This window comes from Dendrobium catenatum, unplaced genomic scaffold (assembly GCF_001605985.2).
Source record: "Dendrobium catenatum unplaced genomic scaffold, ASM160598v2 fragScaff_scaffold_153, whole genome shotgun sequence".
Classification (NCBI taxonomy): Eukaryota; Viridiplantae; Streptophyta; class Magnoliopsida; order Asparagales; family Orchidaceae; genus Dendrobium; species Dendrobium catenatum.
This window is the reverse complement of record NW_021318615.1, coordinates 432,461-445,857: the sequence shown is the minus strand read 5'-3', so window position 1 is coordinate 445,857 and position 13,397 is coordinate 432,461. Positions and strand designations below refer to the sequence as shown.

At 33.7% G+C, this 13,397-nt stretch overlaps 1 long non-coding RNA gene across 1 annotated transcript; it reads right to left on the bottom strand.

The window, feature by feature from the left end:
- Positions 1–3,011: 3,011 nt before the first annotated feature.
- On the bottom strand, positions 3,012–8,789 carry LOC114581321. Its single transcript, XR_003703212.1, has 2 exons — positions 8,558–8,789; positions 3,012–3,924 (listed from the first exon to the last, which is right to left on the bottom strand). It is a non-coding gene; the product is annotated as an uncharacterized LOC114581321 (long non-coding RNA).
- Between the last annotated feature and the right edge of the window lie 4,608 nt (positions 8,790–13,397).

Here is a 13,397-nt window from a genome sequence, read left to right as displayed (position 1 = left end):
GGGGGAGCGATTTCGTATTCTAAAATGAGGTATATGAAAAATTATTTAGATCTATGTGTTGTGACCTAGATCTAAAGTTTTTTAAGAAATTCTTACTGTTAGATCTTCGAGGTCTTCAAACTATTGAGCTTGTAGATTGTCCTCGTATGTTTCTCTAGTTGAAACCACGAACAAACGAACTCTAGATCAACCAAATCGAGGCCTTGGATGGATCTAGCCTTGATCTCGCTGGAGGATCACCGTCGGTGGAGTTTGACTAATGGATTTGAGTGGAAGAAGGTGGGGAGAAGTTGGAAGAGCACTCACACAAGGAAGTTAGGGTTGAGAGCAGCTAGGGAGAGAATCAAAGCAAGCCTCTTTCATGAAGCCCTAAAAGAGTATTTAAATAATCAAGGCCTTAGATTTACGGCTAGGATTCATCCTAATGATAATTAGGAGGGAATTGAGGTGATTTAGCCTCAAATTTGTTTGCTTTATTTAGGAATAAATTTAAGCTCATAAAAAAATAAATTAAGCATATTAAATTAAAATCAAGCTCAAAATTAGATTCGATTCGGGTCAATTTGGAATTTAATTTGATTTTCTCAAATTAACCCAATTAAATTTAAATAAAATGACGAGTTGAATCATAACAAACTCGATGCGACTAAGGCGGACTAATCGGGCTTAATCAAACCTGATCGAGCCTAATTCGACTCAATTTGAGCTGATTCGAGCTCGAATTGGATTTAACGGTGCTTGATTAAATCAATCAAAGGCCCTCAAGGGCACTCAAACAAAAATCGAGGTCAACAGTCATCCCAAACAAACCCTAATATAATGATTATGAATTGCTTCATTGAATGTTTTAAAAATTGATTTTTGGGAAATCAGATATGATAGTTATACTCACATGATTTTTTTAAGTATTTAATAGGTAGCCCACATATGCAATGCACATTACAAGAGGTGCTACTCAATTGGGAACTACAAGGGACTACTTGCCTAGAAGTAATCACTAGGCGCTATTAGACCTACTAAGGAGCTCGCCCTCCATTGGGTGAATAATCCTCATTAGGCTAACAACTTGCCACATACTTGGACAATTGCTTCAATTACTTGCTCTTCCTCTAGGAGACCTTAGACACTCGCTCTCCCAAAGTGACCATCTTCTCTAAACAGTTACAAGAAAACACCAACTCAACGAGCCCTCAACTTTCCCTACCATGATCAATCAATCGTTGATCCTATCTTGTCCACAACCACAAATCACTCTTCTTCTCACCTAGGCGATCCAAGGCTCAACTCAAACCATGAGGAGGTTCTTGTCCTTGGAATTGAAGATCAAATTATCCTCTATCATCACTAACTTATACTTCATATGAGTATTTATAATTTTTGGTTTTCTCTAGGGCATTACTATTACCTAATAGTTTGGAGATCTGCATCCAAATTTGGAATTGTTTCATAAAGCTATTCCTACATTCTAGTTTCTGGTTCATAGAAGATTAACAAAAGATAATTTATGTCCTAGAGGATGTATACCGATGGAGGATTATGAGCATGTGGCGGTAACTTGTTTAAGGTTCATTTAGGTAATCCAAATTTTGAATAAATAAGGATTCAGTATTCTGGTTTTTGTTTCTTTTGATGAATTTTGCATATGGTTGGAGCGGTTCTCTTCCAAGAATGTGCTTTTGGTCAAGCTTTATGGTACTGCTGTATATTTATCTTGAAAGTCTAGGAATAAAGCTATTCATGGTGGTAATGTTGATAGTAGCTTGGTTATTGTTGCGTATTCTGTTAATTTTTCCTCTCTCTCTCTTGGCTTCAGCTGGTTGTGCTATGGTTAATTTAGGCGTGTTAATCAGTTTGATCGACTGTTCAAGAATTGTTGGCACTCTCCTCCTGATTGGATAAAAGTAAATGTTGATGCTTCTTTACTACCATCTTATTTGACTGGTGTTAGGGGAGTTTTCCAGGATTATAAAGGAAGGTTTTTATTGGAGTTTGGCTTTAGTGGTGTATATTGGGATGTATCAAGGTTGGAGATGTTAGCTATTTGTTCCTTGAGTTCGATCAAGCAAGAGTGGCTGTTGCAATACAAAAGAATTATAATTGAAGGGGATAATATTAATGTCATCAAATTCTTTCTAGGTAATATGAAGAATATGAATGGTTTGAAGACTAGTCTTTGTATGGAAGAGCTTGTTTTCCTTAAAGATTTTCATAATGTTATTTTTAGTTTTGTTTACTGGGATTGTAATTAGTTAGCAGATTTAAATGCTAATGTTGCTCTTACTTGTAACTTTGTTTGGGATGATATTAGAATGTACAATATTCCTCCTTTTTCTTCATATGTTAAAGGAGGAATGTGATTGTATTGTTAGTTTGCAATAGGTTTTATTTTAATGTTATTGCTATTGTATCTTTCTAAAAAGAAAAAAAATTTATGATTTTAACCATCAATGGCTTTTATTTCTTCTGTTGCCTTGGATTTCTTAGTTGTTGCAGCTATTTTATCTAGTTATTATGGGCTTCCCAACTATTATTGAATGCTCAGGTTTAATTAATTCTCTATTTGTAGCTTAATTTTAAGTCTGATTTGCCCCATGCCAACCTCTTGTTGGTTCAACACTAGTTATAATTCTATGCTTCAGGGCTATGTCTTCTACCTCAAACAAATTATATTATTATTCCATTTAACTAGACTTTTATATGGATTATAATTTTGATTTTGTTATGTGAAAATTTTGTTGCCCATAAATAAATTTCTTGTCTTATAATTATGATAATAATAAATGAAAAGGTTGGATAAGGCCCAAATAATAAAAATTCTAATGATCTTAGGAGTGAAAAAAAAAAAAAGTTATCGATGATTCTCTTAAAATTCAAAATTTGATCTAATCATATTATATGAATTTGTTCGTACAATACAAAATTTAAATATGTTTTTTACATATTTTACGACCTAAATCAGAGTAATTTTATATTGTATGATCCATATTGTACTAGTTGAACAAATAAAGAGCTTGTTCGGACAATCTTCATTTGCATAGAATGATTTAATGTTCTAAGTCAAAAACATGAATTTGTTGACTAAAAAAAGCACATAACAAAGAAATTCTGAAGCAAAATACCTTCCTTTGAGCGGGTCCCACCCCACCCAATTTGCTTCCAAACTGAGCAACTCTTCATTTAAATCAAGATAACAACCCTCATTTCTTTAAAATGACAGGTAGGAGCAGTTGGGGAAGGCATTCGAACTTCTTCATCCCTGTCTCTCGGTATCTCATGCGATCCAGCCTCCACGTCTAACGCCTCTCCTCTCCACCCCAGCAATACCGAACATGCTCTATCTGCCTTGTTGTCAAACACGAGCCTACCTCCAGCCACAAAATCAATCTCCCCTCCATAGGTAAATCACGTCGCTAAGCCTGCAAATTCACTTCCTATTTCATGTGGAACCCTCAGCCTTCTCTGGATTTTGCTCAAACAACTCCAACCAACGCCTCAAAAAACCACGCCATCCCTATGCTTCATGTGGATTTTGTCTTTTCATATTTTTTTTTTTTTGGAAGAATTGAGGGCTTATCCCATTTTCATTAAAATGAAATAAATTACATGTGTAGCTTATAAAAAGAACCAAAAAAGGTGCAAAAGCACCAGGCAAAAAAGGCTACAAAACCCTACAAGGAGTTAAGGAAAAAACAGCTATAACTCCAACAAAATTATACCACCACAAAAAATAACCTCAGAAAAACAACCATAAAAAACCAGAAATACATTCAGATAGATACTTCCCCCATCACGGGCTTAGGAATTGCTGGTGCTCTAACTTGTTTGCAGTAGCCCCCAGTATTTCCATCCAAAGGGAAAAAGAAGGCAATTCTATCATCCTTGCTCATATAAACAAACTCATCCATATCGATGAAACCATCGCAACTGCTGAAAATAGCACCCGAATTAACCTCCAGCCAAAAACTATATCATATCCAAAAGAGAGCTTCCACGTTTCCATTTCAACATCTTAGCAAAAACAACACTTGATTTTGAGGCATATAGTAGTGGAAGATGCAAAGGAGTTTCCAAACTTCCTATCATTTCTTTTCCTCCAAATGTGATATACCACACAGCATATAATAAGATGGTAAAAGGTCATAGTCCATTTATTAGTCCCACTAGTGCATTCAAAATCTTGAGGAATATTATGTCTTAATAATTGATTCTTTATCCATGAATGAGTTGGGGAAGAACAAAAAAGGAGTAAGGACATTCAAAAAACAGATGTGTAATGCTTTCATTATCAGAATAACAAAAATAGTAGCAAGGATGAAATGCCCCTTAAATTAAATGCATCTACCATCTTAAGGCCACCTAACAGAGCCATCCAACAAAAAGTAGAGTATCTAAGGGAGAAGCATCTGTGCCATACAAATTAGTGTCAAGTAAGCATAGTATCATTTACGTAAAGGAAATTAATGAAGGTGCTGTGATTAACTTCCCCATTTCCCCATATAATGCAATTGTTGATGCCAAAATTAATAGTAACAAACGATAACAAATTAAAGAGAACAACCGATAAATCAACAGGAAGTTCCCAACCATGCTCACAAAGGACAACACAAATTCTAGTATTTATCATAAAGCAGTTTAGGAAAGCTTACATATTAGGGACCTCTTTAAGTAACATACAATTTACCCAATGATCCCAATAAAAAGAAATGGGAGCCTTATACGATACCATGAAGCTGTAATTTGTCTTGGCCATAGTAGCAATTTTACAAAAAAATTTCCAAAAAAAAAAAAGAAGTCTTAGTGACACGGGCTTCCAAGGGGACACATAGTGTTGTAAAAGCCAAGAAGCTAATGGGCTGCTCCCATTGTATAATTTCCCAATAAGAGCACAAGTGTAACTAAATTGCACTAAATATAAGGAGGGGATCCCAAGACCACAAAGTTTTCAGCTTACAAGTGTTTTTCCATGAAATTATATGTAATTTGCGAGCCACAGTATCCCCAAAGTAAAGAAATTTAGCAGAAAGTTTCTCTATTTGCTTAATAATAGTTTTTGGAAGAATGGAGCCACGGATCCAGTAAGCTATAGAATTCAAAATAGTGAACCTCAAAAATTTAATCTACCGACAAATGATAAAGTCTTAGTTTTCCACCCAGAGAGTTTGTAAGTAACGGTACCCATGAGTTTAAAGAAATATGAAATTTTTGGGTTGTAAGGGGATAAGTGACTTCGAAGGTAAGTAATGAAAGAGGTGTGAGGGATATTAAGAATAGAGCTGATATTATCTGCATAATGACAGTTGGTAGGTAAAATGATTAAACTTTTCTCAAAGTTGACCTCAAGGCCCGAGGCAGCAGAAAATTTATCAAGCAACTTACAAATTATACCACAATTGTGTATATCAGATCTCCCAAACAGAAGAAGGTCATCGACAAACATAAGGTGGGGAATCCTATTTCCTGCAAACTGAGGAGCCTCAAATTCACTATTGATGGGACTATCTAAAAGGAAAGATAAGCATCCATGACTATGTAAAAAAGGTAGGGACTTAAAGGGAATCCTTGCCTAAGCCTAGCAGTGGAGGGAAAAAAACTGTTAAGAGCCCCATTAATGCATAAGGAAAACCAAACATCCTTGATACAAGAACTAATCCATTTGATTAACATATTAGGGAAGCCTTTTTTGGCTAATCTTTCTATAAGAAACTCTATGGATACAATGTCAAATGTTTTTTTAATATCTAGTTTTGCGCACATAAGTTTAAGCTTTGCTGAATTTCTAGAATGAAAGAGGATTTCTCGGGCAAGAATGACATTATCAGTGGAGATCATTTTATGTAAAAAATAGACTGATTGCCTTGAATGATAAGAGGCATAATGGGTTTCATTCTAGCAACTAGTATTTTGGCAATGATTTTGTATATAGTGTTGCACATGGCAATGGGTCTAAAGTCAGTGATAGCCATAACATGACTAGTCTTGGGGATGAGAGTAATGACGATGGATTTTGCTGCATGAGGTATGCATGCATTTTGATAAAAAGACTTTACTTCTTTGCATACCATAGGACCCGTCACTAACCAAGTAGTTTTGAAGAACTCAAAGTTGAAACCATTAGGATCCGGAGTGGAGTAAGAAGCTCCAAAGAAAACAACTTTTTTAACTTCCGCCTCTGTAAAAGGAATGGTTAGAGAAAAATGATATTCATGAGTAGTATTACCCACCAGAAAATGGCTTATGTCAAATGACTGCCGGTTAGAAGGATTGAAGAGACCATGAAAATGAGAGAGCATCATTAACCGCTTTAGTATAGGAGATGGAGGTATTGTACATAGAAAGTGAGATAACATTACTCCTATAATTCCTTCTCATATTAATCTTAGAATATAAAATTTTGATATCATCTTCTCTATTTGAAATCCATTTGATTTTAGCTCTCTAAGAAATACAGGAGAGCAAATGAGAAGAGACAACTACCACTTGGAGATTAATGTTTTTAAGAGTCAAAGAGACTTCTTCAATGTTGCAATCCAAGCTCAATTGATTGATAAATGTTTCTTGCTTTTCATACGGAGAGTTAAGTTGTTCAGCCATCAAATTTGAGTTAGCCCACTCTTTCCCTTTAATGGCAAAATTGAGTTGCTTAAGCATGGAGCAAAGAGTTACAAAAGGCTGTCCACTAACTTTCCCAGTGAAAATAGAGAGTAATAAGTACCAGAACTCTTTCGAATTAGAACAGTAATTTTTAAAGAGAAATCTATGATGAATGACTTCTATATTCCCAAGCAAAAGGACAATGGGGCAATGATCTGAGCATGTAGGAGGTTTTACCACATAGTCCAATCATCATTTACTAAAATTCTATTAAGCTTAATATGAATGGGATTAATAGTTCTCTGATTATATATATAAGGTATAGGAGTGACCAACTGATGCCAACTCTTTGAGGTTAGTATCAAAAATGAGACCATTGAAATCACTAAGCTGATTTTGATGAAGAGCATTACCTCCCAACTTGTCAGAAGGGTATCAACAACAGTTAAAGTCTCCCATAATGATCCAAGGAATTCTTTTAGAAGGTGTTAGGGATCTTATATCATCCCAAAGGATTTTGTTATCTTCTTGATTATTAGAAGACAGCTAGCATAAACGGCTTAAAAGTCCCATACAAAATGCTTCTAGTTATCATTTGTGAGGAGATGAAAGAGAGTTTAAAAGAGATCTTATCCAGTGACCATTTAATCTAGATCCTGCCAGGATCTAAAGAATGAAAGTTGTTGCAGCTTTCCTCTAAATCAAACACCCTATGTTGGTTGTGAAAGGTGTGTTCAAGAGAAAAATTTTGAATTCTGTTTTCTAGTATGCAATTCATATTCAAGCGGTGAGATTGAACTAGGATTTTCCAATAGTACACTTTATCAGAGGAACTAAATCCCCTGGTATTCCAAGCTGCTATAGAGGGATTACTCATTTAGATTTGGAAGTGGGTGTGGGAGGCTTTTTGGATCGTTTACACATGGCAGTTTTGGGAAAGGTGGTATTAGAGTTTTTTATATTAGAATTTTGAGGGGGTTCAATGTGGGGGTTATCAGTTGGGTCTGATTGAATGTGGGGATGCTCTTCACTATTTGGAGAGTAGAAATTTGGTTTTTTAACAGGACATTAAAAGATTGCCCTATAATGATCGGTTCAATTCCAGATTTCTAAAGCTGTCATCTGTGGGTGAGTTGAGATTAGGTGTAGTAATGCTTAAGGAGGTTCGAGGCAAAATAACTGACGGAATGTGTTTAGAATTAATGCAGCTTATGGAGTTGGTATTGCCATTGTCGAGTGTCTCATCAAATGCCAAGTTCTTATCGGGAGATGGCAGGTTGCTTGGGATATTGACTTGAGGGGGTACAAATACCAGAGAGGAGTTGGCAGGGCTCTCGGTAATGGAGGGTAAGGTAGAAAGTTCTTGCACAGGCTGATAAAAGGTTGACACAACAGTGGAGGATTTTTCCTGGGAAATTGGTAAACGAAAGGTATGCTTTCTACAAGGTTTCCAAGAGGTGCTGCAGCCTCTGTGCTTTGGTTGAAGATCTGTTAAGTTTGAGGATTTGAGGGGCAGTGTGTCAAAGGATGAGCTAGAGAATTGCATAATGAGCATGGAGAAGGTTTCCATTTATAGTGAACCTTAAACTTAAAAAATTTGTCTTCAAAGCAATAGTTTCTGAAAAGGAAGAAGTAGTGGAGACTTGGATACAAATTCTAGCATATGTAAGCCCAGTTTTAGTAGCAGTTAACGCATCAACAACAATGGGTATTCCTATTTTAGAGATTATTTTGGATTCCTTCAAAATTCTAACAGACCAAGGGGTAAGTCGTGTATTCTAACCCAAATAGGAACATAGGTGAACTTTTCTCTGGTTGGATGAAAATTTTTGTTCCATTTTTGGAAGATGAAGGGTTTTCCATGGAAAAACAAGGCACCTTTGGACCATACCATATCATAATCTACTCCATTAGAGAATTTGAAAAGAAAGAACCCATTGCTACGTGCAATAAGCTGAAAAAGTACCTTTGAAGCAGTAGTAAGAAGAGATTCGTAGTAGGGACGTTTACTGACAGAGTATCCAACCAGAGAAAGGTTCCATTCCGCGGCTGTTGCATCTGTAAAATCCTTGTTAAAAGGAACAATTTCTTTCGGAGTTTCAATGAGAGAAATCGGGATAAAGGGCTTAGATATTTCTGGAGTAGTAATAATGTTTGATCAGAGTCGGTCCAGGACGAGAGGTGCAACGGGAGGTGTGGAGGTGGAGGTGCCAAGCGGGCGGAAGTGGAGAGGGGAGGAGGGATCCATGTGGAGAGAAGCGCGTGGTACCACCGGCGAAGGGCAAGCCAAAAATTGGCGGCTAGGGCAAAATGAAGGGGAAGGCAGCTAGTTAATGATGTCTTTTCCAATCTAAAACAGAAATATTGCATGCCTATTGTTAGGCAAATGTCAAATATATCCTTCTGTGCTTGTATTTACTCATATTACATTTCTCTGAACTGTGACAGTGGCTTCATATTGCCTGCAACTTTCAGTTTCCAATAACTTAAAAGATAAGTGAAAAATATTTTTTTTATCTCAATTTTAATGCGGCTATTCAAATCTGATTTTTTTATAAAATAGATTTTAAATCAGAATTTTATAAGTCTGATTACAAATCAGATTTTTCAAATCATATTTTTTTATAAATCTAATTTTTTTTAAATTAGATTTTTTTTTAAAAAAAATCAGATCTTTATAAATCTGATTTTAAATCAGATTTTTTATAAAATAAATTAGTGTTTTTAAATCAGATTTTTTTTTTTTATAAAATTGATTTCAAATTAGATTTTCATAAATCAAAATTTTCAAATCTAATTTTTTATAAATCAAATCAGATTTTTAATAAATTAAATTAGTGTTTTTAAATCAGATTTTTTTTTTTTAATAAAATTGATTTCAAATTAGATTTTCATACATAAAAATTTTCAAATCTAATTTTTTATAAATCAAATCAGATTTTTTAATATAAAATCAAAAGAAGATCTCGCACCATTGACTTTAAGTTTGGTTGAGATGGTTTTAAAATGAAGACCTCGCACAATCGACTTTAAGTCCGGTCGAGATAATTTTAAAATGAAGATCTCGTGTCGTCGACCATAGGTCCGACCGGGAAGTTTTCAAATTCAAGACCTCAAAATTGCTCTACGAGTTTATTAAAATTTGGTGAGTAATTGAATTGCGATTAAATATATCAATTGATTAATCAAAATTCAAGAAATATTATAAAAATGATTCAAAATTCAAATTGTTAATTTAAAATCAAACATAAATAATTAATGATTTTAGCATTTAAAAATAAATTTGTCATCTTTAACCTGTACTTGATGCAAAAGCAAAAAATAAAGTTGATAATTACATATGAATTAAATCCATCGAGAATTTGTAAATAATAATTACAATGGCCCATCAGAAGTTAATATTTGGGCAAGTTGTATGAACAACAAAAATAGATTAAAAAAAAAAACAAGTCCTCAAAATAAAGGAATTCCTCAAAAAATAAGAATCATCATTAAATAAAGGAATTCCTCAAATATTTAATAAATATATTTGAATACTTCTTAGACAACAAAGGCATGAGTCTTTTAGGTTCATTTTCAGATTGAATCTAATATTTATGACTAAATAAATCAAAAAATGGTTTATGGAAAATTTGAACGTACAATAGGCTCAACATGATCCTGTAAATAAATATCCATGAGAAGATTTGGTTTGAGATTCTCAAGATAATCCAAGTACGATGCGTACTGGCTGCATAAAATATCAATATAGGAAATTTATTTTAACTAAAAAGAAAAAAAAAAATCTTAGCCTTCAGCTAGAATAACAACAATGATTTTACTAATCCAAACAATCCTCAATTTTTCTAGTCAACTGATTTTGCGACATCCTACTTGAGCTTATACAGTGGCAGAAAGTGAGAATATCTGCTTGTTGAACAATAAGAAATTATGAAATTACAGAAATTTGTGGTGATGCTCTTTATTACATAAACGTATTCCCCCTTTTTTTTAATTTAAAATACAAAGTTCATGGCAAAACATGGAGCTCTGGGACGTAGAGGATTTATAAGGAAAACAAATGATAGTATGAGGCTCATCATGATCACTTTTGTTGGATTCCTAATTAGCTTTTTGATTGGAATTTCATTTCCATCTATTAACATAACCAAGCTTCACTTCCCTTATAGTATTGCTTCTTACAATGAAGACAAGAATTCAGGAATCCTAGCTTATAGGTTTAGATTGTAAGACCTATCAACGGGCCATTAGTAAGTGAAGTCATAAGTCTCATGCATTAGAAATTTTTTTTAAAATGAAGTACATCGACCCTAATAATCCAAGAAATAACCAGACAACTTTCTAAGGGAAACTATAAGACCTAACCCAAATCCAATCCAAACAATCAAATTTAAACCTTTGAGCACTCTAGTCTATAGGATTATGTTGTAAGACCCGCTAATGGACAACTTCTAAGTGAAGTCATAAGACCCACGTTTTAGAAAAATTATTAAATAAATAGCAATGATCCTAAACCCCAAACAATCTAATTCAAATTAATGGGCTTCTTAGTCTAAAGGATTAAGTCATAAGACCCGCTTTCAAGCAACATCCTAAGAGAAATAATAATACCTATCCCAAATCCAAACAAAATCCCTGAGCAACCTTGTTGCAGAGTTAGGTTGTAGCACCCATCTTTGGACAACTCATTAATAGAACAGTAAGCCCCATTCCAAATCAAATACCTGGGTTACTTTCTACTAAAGGTGTAAATCCCAACCTAAATTTAAATACATGGGATACTTACTAAAGAAGTCATTAGTCCCTCTCCAATCCAAATTCATCAGTTACTTCTAAATGAAGTCATAAATCCTAAACTAAATCAATTTTTGGGTATTCTAATATATATAAATCCCAAAACACCAAATAAAATTAAAACAAAAAAAATCTATATCTAACCACTTAACTCTACTCGGGATCCCTAAGAAGAGGCAACTCATGGTTGCTAATTTGATTCCCTAGACACTACGATCAATGATTGTTAGTATTGGTAGATTAAAATCTTCGGTATACCCAGGACGACAGAATCATTGGATCTTGATCGGGTTTACCTACATTTTCCTCACAATTGAGACTAAATTAACTAAAAATTATTTCATCCTTAATCGAGAGTTATCTCTTATGTGTGAAGATGGATAATTAACTATGAGTGCTTGTACTCATGGGAAGTAGGGACTCCAGATCTTTAAACCCTGACACTACCCTTAAGAAAAATCTGGTTAATTACAATCTTACTTATGGGAAATGAAATCCTATAGTTGTAAAGTGGTATTCATGCATTCATGCCATTTTTTTGAGCAAGCATAATTAATCATATTATATGATCCATAAAGTATAATCTGATCAAATAGAGAATACTTTTATGATTTCAGGCTAATTGTATTAATCGTACTATACAATCAATGATCCATAATTAATGTTAGATCAGGAGGATAATATTAATAAAGTGTTTTTAGGGTTTCTTTTGAGCCCATCATATAAACATGAATGCCCAAGAGTGCGAGATCTTTTTGACCAAAGTTTTTCCTGAGAGCTATAGAGCTTGTGTGAGCTTGAAGTGAAACTTTAAAGAGAGTTTTAGGCGAAGATTTGAGAGTTAGAATGCTTGCATGATATTTTGGAGAAAGCTTTCAAGAGAGTATTAGGAGATATATTGGAGAAATTTTTTGGGATAGACCAAAAGAAAGGGTGAGATATTTCTATAGTCCAACCTACTTCCTAGTTTCTCAAGATTATTGTAAAAATTCTTGGAAAAATTGCTCTGATGAGTCTTGGTAGGATACTTGGTTCTAGCCAAGGAGGCTAGGTAAAAGTTGCTTTTTGATGAGAAAGACATTGTAGGATTCTATCATTACTCTGAAGAAAAATAGAATCTTCGTCTTACTGGGAGCAGAAGGAGAGAAATTTCCCCACTTTATTAGATGCAAAAAGTTAGAGTTAAAAGAATTCTTGAGTAGAGAACTAAAAGAATGGACATAATGAATTGACCAAACCATTATAAATGATTTTCATTTTTATTATTTTCCTACACTTATTACAATCTTATTTCTATTTGTGATAACTTGATGAATTGATTTGTCAAAAAAACATTTCATAAGATAATAAAAATATATTATTTCAAAATAGTTTTATTTCAATAAAACTTTACCTTGAGAAAGTTTTAAAAGGAAGTTTTTAATTATTATTGTTGCGTCCTGGAATTAAATTGATGATTTGATTTGTCAAAAAAACATTTCATAAGATAATAAAAATATATTATTTCAAAATAGTTTTATTTCAATAAAACTTTACCTTGATAAAGTTTTAAAAGGAGATGCCGTATCAATTATGATTATTATTTTTACTCTCGTTAATTTTTAAATAGAAAAATAATAAAATTTTTGTTTATAAACACTTCCACACAAATTTAACATCTTAATATACACCAATACACCATCTCTCTTAGGTGTACAACATGATTTAGATAAACATCAACCCGCTTTCATTATATAATGATAATGAAGTGTTTGATGGATGAATCAAAAAAAAATGAATATCTTCTACCAACAAATTTAGATCCAACAGTAATATGAATTTCTCCTTATTACAAATATATTTGAACACAAAACCAAATCATTAGAGACCGTATTTACCAAATAATGCAAAGAATGACTTTTTTTTGCATGATTTTCTAAATTAATAAACAGAATGAATCACTTTGCAACAAACTACTGTCATTTCTCTCGAGAGATTATTAGGTGCGGAGTGCAGATGAAGAGAACCATCCG